Source organism: Thermobia domestica, chromosome 6 (assembly GCF_964235325.1).
Source record: "Thermobia domestica chromosome 6, izTheDome1.hap1.1, whole genome shotgun sequence".
Lineage (NCBI taxonomy): Eukaryota > Metazoa > Arthropoda > Insecta > Zygentoma > Lepismatidae > Thermobia > Thermobia domestica.
The window spans coordinates 204,872,962-204,893,711 of record NC_137459.1 but is presented as its reverse complement, the minus strand read 5'-3'; positions in this window follow the sequence as shown (position 1 = coordinate 204,893,711).

Genomic DNA, 20,750 nt, shown 5'->3' with positions numbered 1-20,750 from the left:
AAAGAGCCATAGTCAAAAGGAGCCCACAAGAAAATAATCCGAGTCAAAAGGCCCTGCGTCAAATGAGCCCGGGTCAAAAGGGGCTCTGCTACAAAAGGGTCCGAGTGAAAACGACCCCACATCAAAAGAGCCAGGGTCAAAAGGTCTCCACAACATAACTCCCGAGTCAAAAGGGCCTGAATCAAAACGCCCGTCATAAAAAGGAGCAGAGTCAAAAGGGGCCCAACTACGAAAGGGCCCGAGTCAAACGGCCGTAAGTCAAAAGGTCGCGGATTAAAAGGCCCTAGTCAAAAGGGGCCAAATCAAAACGCACCTCATAAAAAGAGCCCGGGTCAAAATGGTTCCACGACAAAGTTACCTGAGTCAAAAGACCCTGCGTCAAACGGACCCGGGTCAAATAAAGCCGGAGTCAAACGGCCCCACGTCTAAAGGGCCCGGGTCGAAAGGTCTCCTCAACGAAAGGGACCGATCCAGAAGGGCGGAATCAAAACGCTCCTCATCAAAAGGGCCATAGTCAAAAGAGTCTCACGACAAAAGACCCGAGTCAAAAGGACCTGCATTAAACGCGCCTGCGTAGAAATGGGCCCCGCTACAAAAGGGCCCGAGTGAAATGGGCCCCACATCAAAAGGGACCTGTTCAAAAGGTCTCCACAACAAAAGGGTCTGAACCATAACGCCCCTCATAAAAACGAGCCGAGTCCAAAGAGGTCCCCCTACTAAAGTGCCCGAGTCAAATGGCCGTGCGTCAAAAGGGTGCTGGTTTGAAGGGCTGGAGTCAAAAGGGGCCGAATCAAAACGCCCCTCATAAAAAGAACAGAGCCAGAGTCAAACGAGCCTACGTCAAAAGGGACCGAGTCAAAAGTGGCCGAATCAAAACGCCCCTCATAAAAAGAGCCATAGTCAAAAGGAGCCCACGAGAAAAGGATCCGAGTCAAAAGGCCCTGCGTCAAATGAGCCCGGGTCGAAAGGGGCTCTGCTACAAAAGGGTCCGTGTGAAAACGACCCCACATCAAAATGGCCCGGGTCAAAAAGGTCTCCACAACATAAGTCCCGCGTCAAAAGGGCCCGAATCAAAACGCCCGTTATAAAAAGGAGCAGAGTCAAAAGGGGCCCCACTACGAAAGGGCCCGAGTCAAACGGCCGTAAGTCCAAAGGTCGCGGATTAAAAAGGCCCTAGTCAAAAGGGGCCAAATCAAAACGCACCTCATAAAAAGAGCCCGGGTCAAAACTGTTCCACGACAAGGGACCCGAGTCAAAAGGCCCTGCGTCAAACAGACCCAGGTCAAATAAAGCCGGTGTCAAACGGGCCCGCGTCAAAAGGGCCCGGGTAGAAATATTTCCTCAACAAACGGGCCCGAGACAGAAGGCCCGAATCAAAAAGACCCTCATCAAAAGGGCCCGGGTCGGAATGTCTCCGCAACAAAAGGGCCCGAGAATCGTTTGTTAACAAAACGCAAAAATTTGAGATTTAGATAGCGATAATAAACATAACAATTATAATGATGTCTGCAGAATTTTTGTGTATACTGGTACGGAATGACAACCAACGTCAGTAACAGAGGCGATTCTTGAGGGAAGTGACATTGGTAAAAATTAACATTTTACGAACGCAATCCACAAGAAGTTAACTGCACAAATGTATGATGGAATTTCATTTACGGTGGAAAACCTTAACGTTCTCAAAACAAAAGATCAAACAAAACTAGTGATGAGCGCAAGAGTCTTGGTCTTGCAGTTTTTGCAAGAGTCTTGCATGCAAGACCAAGACCAGGAATCCCGATGCAAAACCAAGACCAAGACCAAGACCAAGACTCTTGAGCAAGAGTCTTGCACAAGTACCGGTTTGGTGGTAGAGCAGTCACATGTGGTTATACGGGTCCCTGGTTGGATTCTAGCATGCGCCATGGAAACATTTAGTGGGCAAACACCGTGTGCGTGGGTTTTCTCGGTAGAGACCTGCATGGGCCGAACCTTGCCCGAGACCCCAAGCCCGGCCTTGCCCGCGGGCCGGGCTTGGGCGTGCCGATTCTATTATTTCTTTGGGTCGGGCCGGGCTTGGCGGTCCGACACTGATTTCTTTTCAGGTCGGGCCGGGCTGGGGCCGATTAATTGCAATTCTTTAATAATTATTGACATTCGTTAAACGATAATTAGAATAAAGGCAAACGTTGAAGAAGTGTGCCCGTGAAAAATGTTACAAAATGAAACTTCGAAAATTTATCGGGCCCGGGCCGGGCTTGGGCCAATAATTTTAAAAAAAACTTATAGGGCCGGGCCGGGCTCGGGCCGAAAATCTCCAAAACGTTTCGGGTCCGGACTGGGCCGGGCCTACGTATATTCGGGCTGGATTGGGCTCGGGCCGAAAACTTCGACCCGTGTAGGTATCTATTTCTCGGTGTTTTGATGTTCCCTCCTACTTTCTTCAATCCACTATTTCATTCATTTCTCATGAATACCGTCTCCCTTAGCCCCGATGCATAACGTGGGACGTTAAACTAGATATTTCGTTTCGTTTCAAAACATATTAGTGGTGTTTTTCTTGCAAAACTAAAGTGAAATGTAGTATTGAACATTGGTAATACCGTACACCGCAGGTGTCGACTGCATGGGTATGGACTTGGCTCCCAGACTCAAGCATCCGTTGGGAATTTTTAATGTGTGCTCATAAAATTAATATCGAAATAACATTTTCATGACATTGAAAAAACTTAATACATGTGACCGCAAGTTTGATTTCATGAGCGGATGCTTATACGTTGAATAATTGTTTATCAATATAACTTTTAGCATCCTTAGGTATACGACACATCGAGGGTTGAGCGATATAACATTATCCTACAACAATAAATCAATGTTATAAAATTGAATGTGACTATTTTTGTGACTCCTAATCTCTTGAACCACCCAACCGATCTCGATCAAATTTTCAACATAGATGGAGTTTGAGCCTGGGAGTGTTTTCATCATTTCACTTTGATGGTAAGCTTAGGAGAGGGGAGAAGGGGAGTTATATAATAATAAATACAACTTAATAACTTCAACCAAACGAGTAATCTCGATCAATTTTTTTAACATAGATGAGGTTCAAGCCTGGAATGTAATATGTCAGTTCACTTTCATGGTAGAATCTAGGGGGAGAAGAGCGAAAGGGGATATATATATATATATATATATATATATATATATATATATATATATATATATATATATATATATATATATATAAACTTAATAACTCTTGAACCATCTGACCGAACTCGATCTTATTTTAAGATAGATGAGGATCGGGCCTGAGATGGTTTCTGTCATATCACTTTGATCTTGAAGTTTAGGGGAGAGGGAGAGGAAAGATATTTAAAAATGATGGAAAATGACCGACATTGAAATGGAATCTATAGTTTTGGGGACCGCTAAGGTAAACAATGATACTTCCGGTGCTGTTTATATCAAAATTCAGCCCCGTAACTTGGCGGAGGGGAGGAGAGATATATAAAAATGATCGAAAATGGCGAATATTAGTGTCGAATCCATAGTTTTCGAAATCGCTGAGTTGAATAGAGACTTCCTATACCATTTACGACCAAATTCAGCCTCGTAATTTGGGGATGAGGGAGATGCATAATAATGATTAAAAATGACCAAATATTAGTGCCGAATCCATAGTTTCGTGGTCTCTGACACGAACAGTGACACTTGTGATGCCGTTTAAATCCAAATTCAGCCCGGCAACTTGGGGAGGAGGAAGAGAGGGAAACATAAAAATAATCAAAGATGACCGATATTAGAGAGCGCTTTACTAATAGTAAAAAATGTGATTGACTAACGAAATATATATACATATATATGTATTAGTTTAACCCAACAAAGTAGATACTTGATGCTAGTAATCCATATTCACAAGTGAGACTTCAAATAACTTGGAGTTTGATGCCCTTATTTTGTATTTCTAATACAGGTCAACAGTATTTATATAAATTGAGTCTACACAAAAGACATAGACAGTTGAGTCGTTTTCAGTTTTCCCTCAAAATATTCTAAAATATTAAGATGTTTGATTATAATAATTATTATTTTAATTTTCTTTCCCTCTTTTTTTGGGTCAATATTGCTAAACATATCATCATCATAATAGCTATTCTGCTATTATTGGCAGGCAATTTGCTTCAACAGACAAGGTTTGACGTTCGGTGGTCCTCAGCTAGTCTCTTTGTCTTGGCGTGGCAATTTTCTGTTTCAATACTTTCCTTCAACTAGTCTGCTTTGCTCCCTCCCTCTTTTTCCTTCCACAATACTCTCTAGCACGTCCCTTGTAATACAGTTCCTCGTCAGCCAATATCCTAAACAGTTCCCTTTCCCCTATTAACAATATCTATTTTTTTCTCCTACTGCTAATATTTCTAACACCTCATTCGTTTTCGTTCAACACGGCTAATTCTCTCCTTTTTTCTCCATGCCCATGTTTCGAAAGTCTGCAATTTTTCATCGCTTTTGCGTAATGTGAATGTCTCTGCCCCATAGAGTACATATTGGAATCAGTAAAACAAAGATTCAATATTTAATTGGAAGTTTGTTTAATACAAGAATTAGCTAATCGTGGTTGGAAAGAAAAATCTGACGCCTTTAGAGTGTAAAAATAATTTTGCAATTTATGGTATTTCAATAATCTGTGCCGTCTGATTTTCTTTCATGCGAAACAGGGGTAGCCTCCTCAGTTTGGGAACCAGTGGAATGTTGGATCTGTTAAAAAATATATATAAACAGATTACGAAACTTTGTCATTTAGGCATATCTTATAAGTAGTGAAGCATGGGCACCCATTAAAAAAGAATAAAGGTCATAACCTATGTTGTACGGTACCATACTTACACGACGTTAAATTATATTACATTTAGAAACATACATTGTATTTCCGTTACTACTGGTGCTTTCTAGAGTTTATTATCCCTTATATCCATAGTAAAATTTACGTATGAAAAACTTGAGATTTCTTAAATGCAAGACTTGCAAGACTCTTGCATGTAAGACCAAGACCAAGACCAAGGGTTCCAGTGCAAGACCAAGACCAAGACCAAGACTCGATGTACAAGACCAAAACCAAGGCTCGATGTGCAAGACCAAGACCAAGACCAAGACCTTGCATTTGCTCATCACTAAACAAAACACATCAATCACTTTTTGTTCATTGTTATGCATATTGTGATTATTATTATTATTATTATATTACTTTTATTATTATTACCATTTTTATTAATAATAATATGCAAGGTCAGTGGTAGCCCATGCCTTCAAACCAGTATACGCCACTGTTTGAAACTATGAACTCTACATTAACATAGGTCGTCTTTCGATCATTTTATGTTTGAAGGTGTGCAAGGGTGACTTGCCCCTTCCCCCAAAGCATGAAAAGCGAACACAGCCAGGGGCAGAGAGAGAGAGAGAGAGACAGAACACACACAGCTCGCTGTGTAGCTGCAAGAGACCTATGGGTAACTATAGTTGCCCTCTTGTTACAAGGCGTTGAGTCAAGTAGTAGGTATCAAGGTCAGTTCCTGCAGTTGAACACGAAGTTGACTGTTAGAAAACAGAAGCATATAACTAGTCTCTTCTGTTTACTTTTCACGAATATTTTTCACCTTCATGTGTACAGGTCATGTCTGGCGTACATTTAAAAGGCATGCTGTGTCAAGTATATATTCCCAAAAAGATATGAGTACTCAAAAGACAAAAACCTGTAGCTACTTTTGTTTTCCTTTTTCTATTAGCCAGTGGAAGCGTTGTTTCATCCTTCTTGTAGCTTGCTTAGCATTCACTTCCTCTTTTTAGTTGAGCTTTCGGCTATGAATACTAGGGATGGCCACATTTTTTCGAAAAATAGTTTTTCAAAAACGATTTTTTTTTTCGAAAATACGAATTTTTTTCGAGAAACGAAAAACGAATTTTTTCGGAAAAACGAAAAACGGAATTTTTCCGAAAACCGGAAAACGAAAACTTCCGAGAAACGGAAAACGGATAATTTTTGTAAAACAAACTGAGTTTATTTCATTTGTTAGTACTTCCAAACTATAGTATACTATGCATACGTATAGTAAGTCTTATAGAAGGGCTATGTTCATCTCTCTGCCTATCCATCCGTTCGTCTGTCAGCTGGTATCAGAGCAAGAGCGGCAAGAAATAGCGAGAAGCATACATGTAGGTTTGCAACACGAATAGATTCATCTAATGCATTTGACTTTTATTTAATAATCCAGAAGTGGTAGAGATCTATCGCTTTCTGCTACATTGTTGATCAACACAGAACACAAACGGTAAAATATAGAAAGACGCGATTTTCCAGAACCAATTCAGTGTCCCAAGAATATATTTAATGTTCGCCCTTATTACACTTGCAGCTTAAGCTATGCATAAGTGTCGAAAGTCTTGAGAATGGCTTTGTCCGTCTGTCTGTCGAGAGGTGTCAGAGCAAAACAGTAACAAATATTGAGAAGTCGTTTCTTGCGGTCGATTTACAGCCCCTAAAATAGGTTCGGTCTCCTAAATTAACCCTCCATTTAAAACCGTAAGTGGTTCTAATACCATTTTTGGTTTCAATTTGTATCGCTATAGAACGAAAATCGTAATAGATAGCGAGAAGCGATTTGTTGCAAACAATTTAGCGTCTTAGACAACATACAACTGTCCACAACATTTAATCAAAACCAGAAATTGTATATATTTACTATTATTTCCGGTTTTAATACTGAATTACGAGATATCGAGATGTAGATTTTGGCAATCGATTTAACTACCTAGAAATAGCTGTATCTTTTCCATTAATCCTCTATTCAGATTGGAAGTTGTTTAAAATAATCATTTTAGGTTTAACATTGATCGATATAGAACAAAAATAGTAATAGATAGCCACAAGTGTGTTTTTTTCAAACGAATCTATACAGCGTCTCAAGAGTATATAAGCTATATATCATCTCAACGCACAATACTATCGAAATTGAAAGTGGCTGAATTTACTAGTATATTCAATAGGGATTCAATACGGATATTTATAAAGCAAAATATTGAAGAAATAGTGATGCGGTTTTTCGCGATCGACTAAGCGTTCTAAGAAAAGGCTCTAACTTCTCCCTTGATCTCTATTCACACCAGAAGTGGTTCAAATTAACGATTACAAGTTTCAACATTAATCGCCACAGAACAAAATTGGTAATAGATAGCGACAAGTGGTTCATCTACAATCGATTCAGGTTCTTAAGAGGAAATACAATTACAATCCACAACACTCCACAAAGGCAGAAATGGTTGAAGGTTATTACTATTTTTGATTTTATAGGTAATACTAATTTCCATAGAGCAAAATCGGTCAGAGATATCGAGATGCATTTTTTATAAAAAATTAAACCAGCAACCCAAGAATAGATTCCACCTTCTTCGTTAACACTTTATTTGAACCGAAATTGTTCAAATTAACCATTTCCGGTGTTAACACATGTCGCGATAAAACAAAATTGTAATAGATAGCGACAAGCAATTTTCTGGAATCAATTCAAGGTTTTAAGAGAACATATCTTCATAACCTGCACCACTCTTCTGAAACGGAAATGCTTGATATTTACTACTACTTTCGGTTAGAATACTTATATTCATAGAACAATAACTATAAAGGATATCGAGAAGTTTTCTGAAATCGATTCAGCATCCTAAAAATAGATTCCGTCTCCTCCCTTAACCCTCTATTCAAGCCGGAAGTGGTTCAAATTAGCCATTCCTGCTTGTTCAAATTAGCCATTCCTGCTTTCAATCTTTATCGCCATAGAACAAAAACGGTAAGTGATAGCTAAAAATGGCTTTTTGATATGGATTCAGCATCCGAGAAACAGATTCTATCTTTGATCTTAATAATCTATTCCAACCAAGAGTTTTAGTTGTGCTACTTGTTGTACTGAAGTTTTGAATATTCAATTCGCATGGATTGCAAGTCTGCCACAGTTTTACACTGTGAAACGAAGCTCATTTGTTTCTCTACAAAAACAGGAAGTAGGAACAATGTATCACAATCAGGAGGGATCCAGGTGTCGATCGCCCCCCAGAAGAGAACACTCCTATTTTATATATAAATAAAACCTATCCCAGAGTTGGAGCTCGTAAAAATAGCTCTAAGTAGCAGTATTACAACCCCCCCAGAAGTCCGTCCTGGATCCGCCCCTGATCACAACTCCCGGTTTCAGTATTGATCACCATAGAGCAAACGAGAAGCATGAATTCAGTACCTCCAAGTTTTATCCTGTGGTAGAAATTTACTACCACTTCTAATTTCAATAGTGATCATCATAGAGCAAAACTAATAAGAGATAATGAGATATGCTTATATATATGAATCCAGGATTCGAAGATTGTCATATCGATTGCTATCCCTCTATGTAAACCGGAAATAGTGAGAAACTACCATTTCCGATTTCATAGTAAATAAAAGGCGATAGCCAGAAGCAGTTTTTGATATGGATTCTGTGCCACAATGGTAGTTTCCATCTCTTAAGTTTAATGCAACCGAAAGTGATAAATACTTACTATATCTCTGGTTACAATCTTTTTTTCTCATAGAACGAGAGAAGTACTAGGAAGCGACAAACGTTTCTTGTCAATATATAATTTCATAATTCCAAGAAAAGATTTCAAGCCCTGCAACTAGTCTAGTGGCTAGCGCGTATTTCTTCGATGCACAGGGTCCCGAGTGAGAAAACATTGAACGTGTTATGGTGGTTCGGATTCCACTTTATAATGTAGGTCCACGTCTTTTATAGTCTTGGTCGATTCTGAAAAGGGACGCTGAACTTCAACAAACAACAAAATAAAAAATATTTCATCTTAGTAGTTTTCTTGTACTGAAGTTAGTAGCAGTAAAAACTAATACGAAAACGAAGACCCACCTATTTAAAATTTGAATTCTCGTTTGATGAGATTATTATAGTCAGATACTTAGTTCTTTGTCTTACCGTATATAAAAAATCTTTAGAACAAATAAACCATTCAATAGTATTTTGTTAGTATTAAATTGCCTATTTTTGAAAGCAATCAAATTGTTTTGATACTGACTTAATTAATTAATTAAGAAAATAAGAGAAATGAATGGGGGATCTTAGTGAGAAGTCTTTAGTATCAGTACATATAATCACTTCATGTTTCATATTTTGTTAAAATCAATTGTTAAAAGTGAATTTATTACAGAGTTGCCTGACATTATCACGATCAGTTTATACAGGATCCTTCTATTTGGTAATTTGTTAGTCTTTTTTTTTTTTTTTTTTTTTTACATTATAAAATATACTGTCGGGCTAATTGCTGTATCGCCGGACAAATTTTAGGAATTTATTTAAGTTTATGAGGAAGAGTGATTGAAAGTCAGGTATGGAGAATAGCAAAAGCTCAGATATTGATTGTATTTGCTGGTTGTTTTTGATGTTGTAAGCGGCACTGTATGTGGAGGCGGATGGACTATTTCGCGGAGAGGTACACTTGTTTTACTATACGGATCCATAGATTGTAAAATGTATAGATAAATTTGAGCAAATCTTTAATTTGCCCATTTCATGTCGATAACAGAAACAACAAACCCCTGTGGGGCTTCTAATCCGTTCCTACCACTATCACTACCCCTACTCCTCCTCGTACTACTACTGCTACTCCTACTTATACTATGGATCCATATAGTAAAACTGCGCACCTAATAACATAATCTAACGTAACTTAATGTAATCCAACCAAATATAACCGAATGTAGTATATTTTGCTCCATTTTCTCGATTTTCAAATTGGTCCGGATATTCAGCAGTAATGCCATATTGCCGATAACACATTAATAATCACTAGTAAATAATTATTTTTTAATATTCTGTAAAATATAAATTTTACACTGTTTACCTTTGTGAATTTTTATTTCAAATTTATATCCCTCAAGAACCGAGAACCAAGGGTCTGTGGATCACAATATTTCATACTGAGCTCGCACGCGTACCGGGCTTGTTAAATTCTATGACCATATCAACTTTGGCCAATATCGGATGAGATTAACGCGTTTTAATGAAATTTATTTATTTAACTAAGTTCAAGTCCAAATTTTCTGAATAGTATTTTGAGAAAAAAATACTACAGGCTAGTCAGAGCATCAATGCAACTGTGTACTGTCAGCAGTTGAGCCGTGTTCAAAAAAAAAAAAAAAAAAAAACTCAAGACTCTGGAGCCAGCACTTCTGAATCGCAAAGGGGTCCTCCTCTTACAGGACAACGCTAAGCCCCACGTGGCTAGGATAACCCGGGACACCATTCTACACTTTGGATGGGAAACACTATTGCATCCGCCATATTCCCCGGACATTGCACCGTCCGATTACCACCTGTTCCATTCCTTGGACAATCAGCTTAGAGGACACCAGTTGAAATCCCTAGTAGAGGTGCAAAATGCACTTGATACTTTTCTCGATTCACGGCCCACCAAGTTCTACCGCGATGGAATACATGGACTTCCAAAACGTTGGCAGAAGGAGACTATTTTTGATCTTCCAGGTATGTCTTAGGTTAAATATCGGTGTTTGAAGGTGTTGGGTGAAAAAGCGACAGATCTTTCTTGGTTACCTTTATAGTTACTAAGCTCGTCACGATCTACCACCTTACCAAGTTTGTTAAAAATTGGATGAGTTCCATCTTTCGCGCTTTAATGAAATTTCTTGATTTCACTGATTCCAAACCTAACATTGATAGCTAATAACTCAGGAACAAAAAGTCTGTACATCATAACATTTTATATGAGCTTCCATGCATACCAAGCTTGTCAATATTTACGATCCTACCAACTTTCGTCAAGATCATTTGAGTTTAGTCAAATGCGACTTAGTGAAATTTCTTGATATCACTAACTTAAAACACAAATTTGATTAGCAATAACTCTGGAACCGAAGTCCCAAACACCATAATATTTAACATGTGTACTAAATACATTGCAGTCCATAACCATACTAATTTTGGTAGTGATTTGATGAGTTTCGTCAATAGTAGCACTACACACTATCCTTTCATTAGATCGAGCTCCTCCGTGGCTTAGCGCTTAGCGTACGCGCCTTTGGCGTGTTAGACCCGGGTTCGATTCCCGGCGGGAGCTCAGGTGGTTCGGATTCCACGTTAATCAGTAGGTCCACGTCTCATATAGCCTCGCTGCTGAACGGGACGTTAAACTCAAAATCAATTAAATCTTTCATTAGATCCAAATCCAAGAAGCACGGTAGCTCAGTGTTAGAACGCTTACCTCTTGTGCATTTGATCCCAGACCAAGTAAGTTGGTGGCAGACAACATCGTGTCCGTGTATTTTCCCGGGGTACTCCAATATCCTCCCACATTATCATTCCACGAATTCCGAAAACTTTTTCGAGAAACGAAAAATCTTTCGGAAAAACGGAAAACATATTTTTTTCGAAAAATGAAAGACGAAAAAATTTCCGAAAAACGAAAAACATTATTTTCGAAAAACGAACGAAAAAACGAGAAATGAAATTTCCGAAAATCGAAAAACAGATTTTTTAAAAAGGCCATCCCTAATGAATACCACCGCGACAAGTCGTGGTTCTTATGATAGTGGCGTATTTTCGTCCGGAGAAATTATGGAAACAATAAATAATGTAGACTCCGATGCTTTTGAAACGGACGATGAATGTAGTTTTTACGAAGATTCTAGCATCAATATATGTGACACACATACATCTTTTCATATAACATCGCTGTTGAACGGGACGTTAAACTCTAAATCAAAACTCAACACATACCTCTTTCTATTTAAAAATATTGTGTGGTATACAATATTCGGAATTCAAGATGGCTGCCATGATGTGCACTAAATCATTTAACGCAGTTTATACACCAATGCCAAATTGTAACATTTGCTTTTACTCCGTCTATGTGTCTCTTTGTTACAGCCCTGTCATAATACTTTCCCTATTTGATACATATGTAAAACATAGCACACCCTGTCTCAAACAGATGAAGTGTCAAAAATGAATTTACATTCTCATTTGTGGGAATATTCAAGTCTAATTTGAGGTGTAAAATTATAACCTTTTACATTTAAAACAATATTGTGGGATATGCAATATGGCGGAATTCAAGATGCCTTCCATGGTGACCACACTCCAAATTAATGCAATTGACATGTCGTTATTATTGTTCTGTCCCAATACTTTTCAGTAACCCTGTATACAGATCCTCATGTCTTCTCACAGCAAAATTAAACTAATGGTTTGCACAGAATATTTTTCATACTAATATGTATTTTTATACTCTGATCCAGGAGTAGAAATAGAATTTTAGAAGGAAGGGAAAAGTCTGCAATAGATAAAGTTTGATTGAGCTATGTCACGAGAATACAAACTCAGAAAGACGGTAGTTAGGGGCGGACTGGCCAAGGCCCTTAGGTCACAATCACGGCCTAGGCCCTCTAAGAAAACAATGATGAAAGAATAAAGAAAGAAAGAGAAAGAAAAGCTAAAACAAAAGAGAGCTAAATAATTTGGTAGCTCAGTGTTATTATGCTACCAACACACACTCCTCTTTCACCCTTCCATCAATCAGTAAGTTATCTTTTTTAATAGGTTCCTTTCGTTACTAGATTTGTGGCAAGGTCCATCTTTCACTATGGTCTTTTATTATCAGAAACTGTGATTTAGTTTGTACCTGGGGCCTTGGGCCTTTTTTTCAATATATTGGACAGTTGGGTCCTTCTTTCAATACATTGAGAAGTTGGGGCCCTGGGCCCTTTATTCATTATATTGAGCAGCTGGGGCCCTTCTTTCATTTCATTGAGCAGTTGCGGTCCTAGGCATGTTTTTCATCATGTTGAGCTGTTGGGACCTGGGACCATTTTTCATAATGTACGGTAGTTGCGGCCCTTTCAAGGTTGAAGACTTGTGTCTGGTTTGTAGCTGGGTTCATATTTAACCACAGGCTGATTGGTTCTTTATGGATGTTAATACACCTTGTAGGTCTATATTTGATAATTCAAAAATGGGAAAACAGATCATTTTTAAAAAAATATTTTCTATCAAAAAGTTTACAAAAGAGGAGAAAACAGTGGAAGACGCCAAGAAAGCGGGCATTTTCAACATAATGGTTTCAGGGCTTAATCAGCTGGCTATAGTAATTCTCTGCGTTATAAACGGTCAAGTATTTGAGCGGCTGTTAGTAGTTGTCAGAAACAGCTTGGGCGTCTCTGGCGGGGGGACGAGGGGGACGTGTCCCCCAATATTTTGAAGTACAAAATATTCAATATTTTGTTCTAATTTAATTTATTTACTAACGACAGAATAACAAATAAATAATAATAATTATATTTATTTGTCATATAATATTCAGGCTGTGTAACAGAGTTCTTGATATGCCTCACGGGGTCCGTGAAGGTAAGCAGAAATGTAACAAATGGAATTAAAGATAATAAACAGATTGGGCTAGATAGTACCATTTAAATAACTTCCTTTGATGTTCCCCCCAAATTGTATATGCCAGAGACGCCAGTGGTAAACAATAACACTACAAGACAAGTAACTTATAATGAAATCAAAAGAGTACTTTGTGACAAAAATTTTTTGATGCTTGTGATGATATTGTAAGTTGCTTTTTTGATGAAGCTGCTAACTTCCGTGGATGCTATTAAGGAGTTAAAGCAATACTGGAGAAAGATAATGCTGAAATCATTTACACCCAATGCATGGCTTATGCTCTCAATTTCGTTATGACAAATTCGACTGAGTAGATCCCTGAAGCTGCAAATTTATTTGAAACCAGTGCCATGTTCTGTCTGAATACTACAAAAGAAAGGATGTTTGTAAGAAAATGATTGATGCAAGCCACGAGGGACATGACAGACTACGAAAAGTTCAACAAGTTGGTACAACACGATGATGGAGCAGAAACAAAGCAGTGAATGCAGTAGTGGATACTAATGAGTTTTGCTACGAAACATGAAACTAAGACGAGGATGACTGTCTATCATCAAGATTTCTTTCAGTTTTATTGTTCCTCAGGGTTTTAATGCGAAATGAAAATTTTAAGCTAAACTTTGCTGAATAAATGGACAGAATTTAACACTGTAATGAGGACTTCTATGTTTCAGGACTTACTTACGGAAATGGAGCCTGTTTCAAAATATCTGAAGTCTCACGGATTGGACTATCTTACAACCTGGAGACTTCTAGACAATTTGCAGCAGCAGTTTCAGAAGAAAATAGAGGCAAAAGATGTCTGTTTAATGCTTTACGAAAACACAAAAATATTTTGTGTGAAAACAAATCAACAGCTTGCGCAATCTGGTGTAGAGATAGCAATGGAAAAAGACTTTTTGCACAGAAGAATCTTAAAGAAGAAGAAAATGCCAGGAGAGCAGATGAGCTGGAAAAGAACTTAAATATAAGTGAAAATGATTTATTAAGAATAAAAAAAACTTCAATGAAAATTCTGAATACAGTTGTTACATGTGTCAGTGATAGATCTCAGCAGCCGAAAGAACTAAAAATACTGGAACCTAAGCACTTTTCAGAAATCAAGAAAAATGGTGTATTTGCAAGACCTTTCAGAGTTCTTCCGAAGAAAAAAACTAAAGATAAAACAGGAGAAAACATACAAAGAGCTCCAGCAGTTCTCTGTCGTGTATTTCACTGTCACAAAACGTTCTCGTTTTTGATGATCCTGAAGAGAATGATGCCCCTGAATCCGTAGAAGATGATGATGATTATGCATTTGTGCATGCTGTGGAAGATGAAACATCTTTGGACAGGATTCACGGTAAGAGTGATAATGATGCTGCAAACACCTTGTATAAAAATTGTTTGTCATGTGCAGGGAAAATTTTGCACCAATTTCCGTCAGTCTAGTTGCTTTAATAATTTATACATTGTATACAAACATGCGTTGTATCTACCATGCACACAAGTGACATGTGGAAGGTGCTTCTCAAAGTTAAAGTTAGAGTAAACAAATCTCAGAGCTAGTTTGTGTGAAGACATTTGGACACATTTTGCTAAGGAATATGGAAAGAGACATTTTAAATTTAGTGTCTGTGAACGAAGTTATTCAGAAACTCCGCGATTCATAAGCTGAACTGCAAAGAATCTTAACTTTTTAAAATTATTAGTTGTTTAGTGGTTCAGCAGTGTTTATCATTTTCAGTAAAACTGTCGTGTTCATTCCACAGTCAAAAGTTATTATTAGTTGTTTAGTGTTACAATTTTTAGTCAGCTGTCCTGTTTATTCCATAGCAAAAGTTATTCGCTATTATTTTTTTAGTGTTTCAGCTACTATACAGAGTGTCTCAAAAGTCCCGTGACATACGGTATTTTTTTTATTATCAGAGTTACAACAAAATATAGGCGGGGAAACGGTCTCCAAATATGATGTTTTCAATCTAAAGTGAATAAATTTTTCAAATCGGACAAGCCGTTTGGGCTGTACACTCTATATGCGCCCAATGTTACATGAAAATGCAACGTTACCGTTTACCCGGACCCACAACATAAATGAATGAAGTTACTGTCTATTAAAAACATTATATTTGTAGGCGGTTTCCCCTCTTACATTTTGTTGTAACTCTGATAACAACAGAGTTATCCATGTCAGGGGACTTTTTAGACACCCCGTGTGGCAATGCACTAATAATTATAAAATATTCTCTTGAAAGATTGTTTCTGGAAATCCTGTGTTTGCTGTGACATCAAATTTTCAACGACCAATGATAAATTATAGCTTGCAAAAACTATCAAGTAACAACGAATTTACAACTGAACAACGCGATGACTCATCACAGATGTTCATTGTATGCAGTGGCGCAACCAGGATTTTATTTCGGGAGGGGCCAAGAATATCCAGTACAGTAGTCTGCAAACGACGTGCTGCACCATTTGATGTGGACAAAATTGAAATTTTGAATTCTCCTCATTACAAGCAATTTAGTTATCCTTATTATTAACATGCTAAAAAACCTTAAAATGAAAATTCCAATTCACAAATTCCCTATTATTAACGGCTACAAGTTTTTAAATTTGCGCTATAATAAATATTTTGAACATCTTTATTTTTGCATAAAATGTCGCACTCTTTACTAACATTTATTACTCTAAGAAATTAATGTAGGGGTTTTTACTGGGTATTTCTGTTTTCGTAGAGTGCTTTGACTTAATTCAATATTCATTTATGCTTTGATCTATTTTGAAATTTCAACAAAATTTGTCTGCAACGCTGCTGTATATGGTAAACCAGGTTTGCTTCGGAGAGGGCATGGGCCCCCGAGTTAATAGCTCGTTGCCCCACTGACTGTACGTTATTTTAGAAATTGGTGTTATAGTCTGAGCTCCCTCCATAGTAACCACGGCCTAGGCCCTAATACACCCAGTCCGCCTATGACGGGAGTGCAAGCAAACTTTCATGAAGAACGACTTAAGCAATAGCGATTGTTCCAAAACAATCAACAAGCAAACAAAACTAATATTATCATTCACATTTCCTATTTGTTATTAATAACCACAGATATATTTCATTCATTTCATAAACACTTCAACTTACTAAGGGGACACAATCCTCTCTTGCATGCCTGATCTCCACTCTTCCTATGATCTCAAACTTTTTACACGTGGAACCGTATTTACCGGGCCCTTTGGACACGGGGTCTTTCTGATTTGTGCCTTTTTGACGCAGGGCCCTTTTGACTCGCACCCAGTTGACGCCTGGCCGTTTTGACCCGTGCCCTATTGTAGTGGTGCCCCTTTTTATCAGGGCCCGTTTGACGAAGTTTCTTGTTGACTCTGGCCCTTTTGTCGCAGAGCCCTTTGGATCCGAGCCCTTTTGACGCAGAGTCCTTATAACTCGGCTCCTTTTGTTGCAGATCCCTTTTGACCCGGGCCCTTTTAACGCAGGGCCATTTTGTCCCGGAGACCTTTTCACCTAGGCCCTTTCGACGCGGGGCTGTTTTGACTCGGGCATTTTGTAGCGGGCCCCCTTTTGACTCGGGTCCGTTTGACGCAGGCCCCTTTTGACTCGGACCCTTTTGTCGTGGTACTCTTTTGACCCAGGCCCTTTTCATGAGGAGCGTTTTGATTCGGCCCCTTTTGACTCGGGTCCTTTTGTTGCGTAGACCTTTTTACCCAGACCCTTTTTATAGGAGGCCATTTGATTCGGGTCCTTTTGTAGCGGGGCTCCTTTTCACTCGGGCCCGTTCGACGCAGAGCCCTTGCGACTCGAGCCCCTTTGTACTGGGAACCTTTGACTCGGGCCCTATTGATGAGGGGTGTTTTGATTCGGGCCCGTTTGACGCGGGGCATTCTGACTCGGGTCATCTTGTTGTGGGACCCTTTTGACACGGGCTCTTTAAATGAAGGGCGTTTGGATTCTGGTATTTTTGACTCAAACCCTTTTATTGCGGAGAGGTTTTGACCCGGGCAATTTTGACTAGGGCCATTTTTACTCGGGCCCTCTTGTAGCGCGGCACCTTTTGACCCGGGTTCGTTTTAGGCAGGTCTCTTTTGACTCGGGCTCTTTTCTCGTGGGACCCTTTTGACGTGGCCCTTTTGATTCTTGCCCTTTTGACTCCTGCCTTTCCTTGCGGAGAAGTTTGACCCAAGACCTTTTTTCGCGGTTCCGTTTGGAATCGAGCCCTTTGTAGAGGAGCCACTTTTGATTTCTGCTCATTTCTTGTGGAGACCTTTTGACCCGGGCCCATTTGACGTGGGAAAGTTTTGACTCGGGCTCTTTTGTAGCGGGACTCTTTTGACCCTGGCCATTTTCATGAGGGGCGTTTCGTTTCGGCCCTTTTTGACTCGGGCCCTTTTGTTGCGGAGACCTTTTGAACCGCGCCAGTTTGACGCAGGTCGCTTGGGACTCGAGCCCTTTTGTCGTGGGACCCTTTTGACTCGGGTCCTTTTAATGAAAGGCGTTTTGACCTGCGCCCATTTTGCAGCGATGCCCCTTTTTGACCCGAGGCCTTTTGACTCAGGTTATTTTGTCGTGGGTATCTTTTGACCCGGGCTCTTTTTATGAGGGCCGTTTTGATTCGGCCCCTTTTGACTCGGGCCCTTTTGTTGCCGAGGCCTTTTAGCCCGGGCCATTTGACTCGGGTCCTTTTGTAGCAGGGATCTTTTTCAGCCGGGCTCGTTTGAGGCAAGTCCCTTTTTACTTGGGCCCTTTTGTCATGGACCCTTTTGATGAGGGTCGTTTTGATTCGGTCAATTTTGACTCCTGCCCTTTTGTTACGGAAACCTTTTGACTCGAGCACTTTTGTTGCGGGGTCATTGTGGTCTGGCTCTTTTGTAACATGGTCCCTTTTGGCTCGGGCCCTTTTGACTTGGACCATTTTGTTGCGGAGACGTATCGACCTGGGTCCTTTTCACATGGGCCATTTTGACTCGGGCCCCTTTTTAGCGGGGCCCCTTTCACCCCGGGTCCGTTTGAAGCAGGGCCGTTTTGACTCGGGTCCTTTTGTTGCGGGACATATTTACTCTGGCCTTTCGGTCTTTTCCCTTTTGTCAGGCCCTTTTGACATGGAACCGTATATATAACGCAGCAGCTGAAATACCTGGGGCAGGGGGCCTAGAGGAGTATGAGTAAATCGAAGATAGATCGATCCAGGGCGCAGTAAAATTAATCACATCACTGTTCATATCAATTTATTTTTTCTTTCGACATATCTGGAGATCAGTGTTCTGACTAATAGGCTACAGCGGCGAAAGATGATATACGTTATCAATGTTATGACTGTTAGCGTAATATATATAGGGAATAAAACGAGAACTCTATATCGGTCTCCCCCCCCCGTTAGAAAAAATCCTTCGGGCGTTAGTGATTATGATGTTGCTTGGTTACTGTATTATATTATTCTATACACGGAATATATACCTATGTGTTTTATATAATAATAAGAACTTTATCTACATTTATTACGGCCCTTGCTTTACGACAACTAAACATATTCATGTTCAGCGTAATCAGTTTCCATTTTTAAATTATTACAGTGATTCGAATGAAATAATTCAAGCCCGAACATGTCGTAGTAAATTCCTAAAAAGTGAAAAGCGCTAGTAGCAGTTGTTAGCAGTTTTTAACTTAACATACGAGGGTGAGTCAACTGAAAACCATAAAAGTAGAAATAAAAATCCGCATATGGCGCCAGTGAGCTGTAAGTTGGCATGCCTGTTTACGATAGTATGGCGGATGTCTCCTAGGTGGCAGCAGCCGGCAGATGCACAAACACCGGCGCAACAACAGTTCCAAAATGGCAGCCCCACTAGCCACATGCACCAGCGAGGAGCAGCGTTCTGTGATTCGGGTTTTGAGAAGTGAAGGTGTGAAACCAATTGACATTTTTAGGCGAATGAAGGTTCAGTATGGAGATGCGTGTTTGTCACAGCCACAAATCTATGAATGGTGCCGGAAATTTGCAAATGGTGTTGCGTCTGTGGCCGATGCTCCACGCCCCGGCCAGGCTCGGCGCGTAGTGACTCCAGAGACCATTGCAGCCGTTGAAGCCATCGTTTTGGAAAACTGCCGTGTGACAATAGACGAAATTGCAGCATGTGTACACATGAGTCACGGATCGGCACATCATATTGTGAATGATGTTCTCCAGTTTCATAAGGTGTCTGCAAGATGGGTACCCCGACAACTGACGCCTGAACTGAAACAGCGACGTGTTGATGCGTGCGAGCATGATGTTTAGCATCGGCCACAGACGTAACACCATTTGCAAATTTCCGGCACCATTCATAGATTTGTGGCTGTGACAAACACGAATCTCTATACTGAACCTTTATTCGCCTAAAAATGTCAATCGGTTTCACACCTTCACTTCGCAAAACCGAATCACAGAACGCTGCTCCTTGCTGGTGCATGTGGCTGGTGCTAGTGGGGCTGCCATTTTGGAACTGTTGTTGCGCCGGTGTCTGTGCATCTGCCGGCTGCTGCCACCTAGGAGACATCCGCCATACTATCGTAAACAGGCATGCCAACTTACAGCTCTCTGGCGCCATATGCGGATTTTTATTTCTACTTTTATGGTTTTCAGTTGACTCACCCTCGTATAAGACAATAATTTGAAAAACTGAGAGTACAAATCTTTTCAGAGATGACAATGCACTGATGCTTTAAATCTATGCCCTTACTCCATATACCTACGTTATTTCCCTAGTCAAAATAAAAACTCTTCAAAATTAATCAAAATTTCTTATGCAACCATCCCTTTCTTAGAGTACTGCGGTGTCACATACCCGTCATGGCGATGGAAAGGCACTTTTGGCGACGAGGATACATCTTCACTATACTGGAACGGGTGCATCCGAAAAGTGTTCGCTTTCTAAGTTATTGACATACTTGTTGCACGGAACCCACAATGATGTCCTTTTGAAATCCAGATAGATCATGCCTACTTCTTGTTGTGACAGTATGTTGTATAGCAACATGTAGCTTCGAATGTGTTATTTTTCTGCAATACTCCCTGATAGGGTAGTCATGTTATCAGCCTGGCTGCTCTTCATACCTTCTTCTGTGGAGGGATAGTCGAAATTATGTGAGCACTCAGTGCAATAAAAACCCAATTAAAGCACGAACTTAAGATCTCAATACCTTGCCTGGACAAGATGTTCATATGTTGCGACATTCACTATGACATGTGCATTCTTTCATTTGAATTACATATACATCATCTAATTAAATAGTTTAATCGTAATTTTTAGAATATGTAATTA